Source organism: Pinus tabuliformis, chromosome 8, assembly GCF_031772625.1.
Source record: "Pinus tabuliformis cultivar Carrire ecotype Pingquan chromosome 8, CPIR1, whole genome shotgun sequence".
Lineage (NCBI taxonomy): Eukaryota > Viridiplantae > Streptophyta > Pinopsida > Pinales > Pinaceae > Pinus > Pinus tabuliformis.
The window spans coordinates 2,074,425,574-2,074,430,943 of record NC_142294.1 but is presented as its reverse complement, the minus strand read 5'-3'; the positions used below and the strand labels follow the sequence as shown (position 1 = coordinate 2,074,430,943).

General features: G+C 39.6%; 1 pseudogene; it reads left to right on the top strand.

The window, feature by feature from the left end:
- Nucleotides 1-1,559: 1,559 nt before the first annotated feature.
- Nucleotides 1,560-2,532, top strand: LOC149244804 (glutathione gamma-glutamylcysteinyltransferase 1 pseudogene; annotated as a pseudogene).
- The last annotated feature ends 2,838 nt before the right edge of the window (nucleotides 2,533-5,370 follow it).

Below are 5,370 nucleotides of genomic sequence, written 5' to 3'. Positions count from 1 at the left end.
TGTAGCGTAGTTTATAGTCCAGTGCCCTCTTTCAACTGTAGGTGGCACTAAGACTTTCCTCCTGTTAGACTCTGTCTCATGTCAGTGTGCGATTGATTCTTCTTCAAAACAGGGTTTTGAAGAAGAAATCATTTAATGTTGTTTTTTTTAGAATATGTAATTTATTCTCCAGCTCTTCAAATGGCAGTGACTTCAAGCTCCTATCCCTACACAAGCACAATTCAGAATATTCACTTTTCATAATATATCAATGGAGTCCTACAGTACTTACCTCAATCCTCACAAGCAGATTAAGAAAGATTTTGTCAGCAATTTGAATGGTATATCAATTCTTGAAATTGCTGCCCTCACTGCAATTATGCCTGTTCTTATTCTCCTGCGACAATGGAATGTGTTGCAACTCAGATAGGACCAAGGTGGATCTACCAATATTCGAATGGAGGAGCATAGCAGCAGGAGTAAACATTTGAAAGATGGGAGAAATTGAATGTGTGCTGGCACAAAGGCAAATTTCTTCACTGTTACCAAGGGTCGTGTTGACTGTAATAAATGGAGGGTTTATGGCTTAATAAGGAGCAGAGTTTCATCTTCGAGTAAGGGTTTGTATTTATTGTGGTGGCCTGTGCGACTACCATTGTTTGAAGGATGGATTGGAGTCGTGGGAGCCGTATTCCCTTGTTGGTTGAGGCAACTGGCCTCTATTATGTTTTCTGGGTACATTTTGAGGAGAGAATAAACCATTGTTTGCACAGAACTGAGCGCTCTTTTTCCTTGATGACCGTATGAGCTTTTCTTGTAGCAAAGATTCAAATTTCAGAGGACACATTCATTTGGTTGGTTGTACATGTGTATTCTCAATCGAGTGGATCCATGTGACTTTAATGTAGCTGTAACAAAGGCAGAAAGACAGAGAGATAAAAGGTCGATTTCCTTGGGGTCTTGTGTATTAAAGAGATAGTACCACTGGAACTTACATCATCATTGAGAGATATGCTACACGAACTTGGATCACTGTGTCACAAAAACTTACATCATACATATTCTTTCTTCTAGATTTCGACTTTATGTATGATGACTCACCACAGATCTTTGTCCCAATATTTGTCTCTGTCATAAAGGATTCGAAACATACAATTCTGATCTTTATTGTCACTTCAGTCAATTTGGATTGGCGCTGAGTTATACACAGTCCAAAAATTTGATTAATCCACAGTCAATTGCTCAGGTCATAAGAAGTCTTGGATTTATAGAGCGTTGTGCTTCAGAACATCCCTTTAGGACTTGTCCTAAATAACTTCTCAAAGTGTCAATAAATTCGAACCATTATTGACTATTTGGATCACAAATAAAGAGCTCACTGTAGCTCTTCAGACTTCAGATCTTTCAACAGTAGCTTTAGAACTTGGACAAAGAGTATATTACGGACTTGTCAGAGAAGCTGTTATACAGTGTAGCTGGGCATCGTATGGAAGAGATAAATCATAAAAGCCTGTGTGCAGGGGCTCTAACTACGCAAATGATACTCACCTTTGTTTCATTACAGTGCCATGGAGTTTGGCATAAGCTCATGAGTTGTTCTCAATGCTCTTGCAATTGATCCTGGAAGAAAATGGAAGGGGCCTTGGCGCTGGTTTGATGAATCGATGCTGGACTGTTGTGAACCTTTGGAAAAGGTGAAAGTTGATGGCATGCCTAGCTAATTGTTCTGGAGCTAAGGTTGAAGCTTTCCGCTCCAATCAAAGTTCTATTGATGAATTCCGGAGATTTGTAGCAAAGTGTGCTTCTTCTGAAGATTGCCATGTGATTACATCATATCATAGAGCTCCACTAAAGCAGACAGGATCTGGCCATTTTTCACCGATTGGTGGATACCATGCTGGAAAAGACATGGCACTTGTTTTAGATGTCGCTCGATTCAAGTATCCTCCCCATTGGGTTCCACTTTCACTTCTTTGGGAGGCAATGAATACCATAGACGAAACGACTCAAAAATACAGGGGGTTTATGCTAATCTTGAAGCACCAGCAGGGTCCATCCTTACTTTATACTCTGGTTCTGCAGCTTCTGAAAGCAGAAGGTTTTGACAGTGTAGAAAAAATCCTTTCTGCAGTTTTTGAATCATTACCTGCAAATCTTACAGATTTCATCAAGTGGATTGCCGAAGTTAGAAGGTTGGACAGCTCTGAGAAAACTGTAGATAAGGAAGAAGCTGAGCGAATTGCTATCAAGGGAGAAATATTGCAACAAATAAAGGAAACAGAAATTTACAAGGTTGCGGATAAGTGGTCTTCATCTGCAACCTCATGCTGCACTTTATCATGGTCTACTGAAGATAATTCGTTGGAGATAATTGAAAATGTTTGCTGCCAAAGGGAAGCCACCCAATGTGAACTGATTGGTGTATCGAAAGAGTGTTTTTGTAATAAGGCTTGTATGCAAAGAGCAAGCACAAGTGACAATTTCCCAGTTTGCTCTAAGACTTTTGAGATCGCAAGAATAAAAGATAAATCTGAAACTAACGGAGCCAGTTAAAATAAAAATCGGGAATCCTATCCGCTTAACACCTTTACTGCTATGTGGACCTGCCAAGGAGCATCACTTATGTACGTGTCAGCAAATTAGTAAATCCGATTGAAACTGTTCTTCAGATTTCCTTATTCAAATGACCAACGCATTTCCAGAGATTTGGGGGGGCGGTTGTAATTTCCAGAATGTGCAAAGTGGCATTCATGGGTTCGTTTGCCTATTTTTACCTTCACGCTGGAATAATGGAAGGCTCATCTATCTTTAAGAGCAGATGGAGGATTCTATTCTATTTTCATGGCTTTAGTTGAAACAGCGCCCCTGTTTTGGGGGTCGATCTGTTGTTTTTTTGTTTTTAGTTGATTTAATGTATAAAAATAATTTTTTGTGAGAGTTAGGAGGGGAGAATTCTGAGTGCTGAGAGGTGTGTGTAACAGAGCTTCATTGTACAGTTTTTGACAGAGATTTTTAATGAAATTACACAGCTCTGACTTCTGAGATTCCTGTGGTATGAAAGTTAGCATAAGTTTTCCTTTTGTTTCATATGTAAACTGTTATGTTTCATTTCACTTCATGACCATTTCTAATTGAACAAATGAAGTGTTTAGGTAGAATTCATAGTATTATATGCTCTGCCTATAAGTTTGTTCATATTTAATGTTTTCCTCTGTTTGACAAGGATTCATCTCCTATGCCCTTGTCAGCTCCTCAGCAGTCTTGCCATCCCATTTAATCTCAATTTGATGTTAAATTTCTTGCCTACCTTGCCTCAGTCGATAATCTGTGTTTTTTATTATATTTCTCTGTTCAAGCTGTGTCTTGCCCCATGCAGCCCAGAAAAACCCCATCATTTATTAAAAATCCCTTTCTATCAGTTTACTAGCCTAAAATCAGTGTTACCCTATTGGTCATCTCATCCATTGAAGATTTCACCGAGATAGACCGGAGAGAGCCCTCTCCAGCCCCGTAGGGCTAGCTACGAGGCTAAGTGGTTTGATGTTGCCTTGAGGTTTACCTTTCTCAGCCTGAGGTGAAATTTCAAGCGCTAACACCTCCTTTATTTTTAGAGCAAAGCTACCATGGCAGGGTTGTCCCTATACAATCTCAACCTGTTGCCATTCACCCTCCCTAGTATCAATTGTCCATTCAACTTTTCCAATTGAACTATGACTCCATCCGTGATATGCTTGATGATATAGGGGCCCAACCAATGCATATTAAACTTTCCTGGGAACTTCACGAATTTACTGTCATACAGAAGGACAAGCTCTCCTTCCTGGAATGTCTTCTGCTTGATATGTCGGTTGTGCCAAGCTTTTTCTCTTTCTTTTTGCACCTGTTGATGAAATCCTGCCACCATTTTTTCTTCCTCTAATGCAAAAAATTGTGCCATTATTTCCTCTATTATGTCAGGGTCATCCATGTATGTAAAGGCTGTAATCCTTAAGCTTGGCACAATATACCTCATGGGCATCACAACTTATTGCCCATAAACCAACCTGAAAGCTGTCTGGCCTGTTAGCTTCTTGTATTGATCCAGGAGGATCCATCGATCCAATTGCACAAGTGTGTAAAGTGTTTTCATCAGTGTTCATAATTGTCGTTCATTGTCATCATCGCTTCAGTTCAGCTTCGACAGATCGACAGTCTTGGTTATGATCAGGTTCAGGTAATGTTATGGTTTCATGGTGTTCAGTTGATGTGGTGTTATACCTGGCTGTCGACTTATGTCATTGATAGTTCTGCCAGGGTTTGGTTGACGACATGTGTTTTGTCATTCGACTTTGCAGGATTTATGGTTAATATAGTTTATTGTGTAAAAGGGTTCAAGTTAAAGTACCTGGTCGACGACATAGTCTTGTCGTCGTCACCACCAATGTCAGTTTCAAAGATGTGATGGTTGTCGTCGTGCAATGTTGACGAATGTCACACAGAGACCACAAGGATGTACACGGGTCGATCGTCTGGTAAAGGGTTCAGTTTTGCCGATGTCGTTATGCAGAGTCGACATGGATCTTGAACAGTTAAATGAAACTGTTTACCTAAGCCTAGACCTAAACCCTAACACCTAAGCTATCCTATTTATCTTTGTTTACCCTAATAATCACTAATACACTCTTACCCTAAATGTAAGCCCTAAATCCTATTCTACACATCCATGTTTAAATCCTAACCTAAACCATGTATTAAAGTCCTAATACATTGCAAAACATGTATTAATCCCTTACCTAACTCTTAATCCTACATTGAAAACTCTTAAACTTAATCCTAAACCTATTGCATTAAAAACCATAACCTAAGGTCATAAACCCAGGTGTTACAAGCTCTCGGCCAATACAAAAAATACAAAACACATTGTAAAACACATATGATAGTCTCTAACCACGTCCATAGACCGCAGCGGGACTTCCACCATGTGAACGGTATGCAAATAACCGTCGGAGTTTATATATAACAGCTGCCTTGACCACTGAACTAAACTGTAGTGAAATTGTCAGCGCGATGATTGCGGGATTTGTCCAACGCTCACATGAGCTTTCCAAACCCACCCGGTTAGTGCTGACAGCTAACGGTTTTGGGGTTTCTAATGTTTATTTTGGATTTTATTTGTTTAAATTGATTTGTAATTAATTCGACCTTGTGACTAAACCCTAAGGTGTCCAACACCTAACCATATGAAACCCAAAAATCAGTTGATTCAGTCTAAAGGTGGCCAGAGAGGTTATTATGCATCCAAAGGCCTTTAAAAGATAGATTTGTCCTTTGAAGAAAAGAGGAGAGTTTTTCAGTTTTCATGTGCAGGTTCTAGAGGTTAGAGGTGGATTTTGTTTTTTGAGTTTCAGGAGC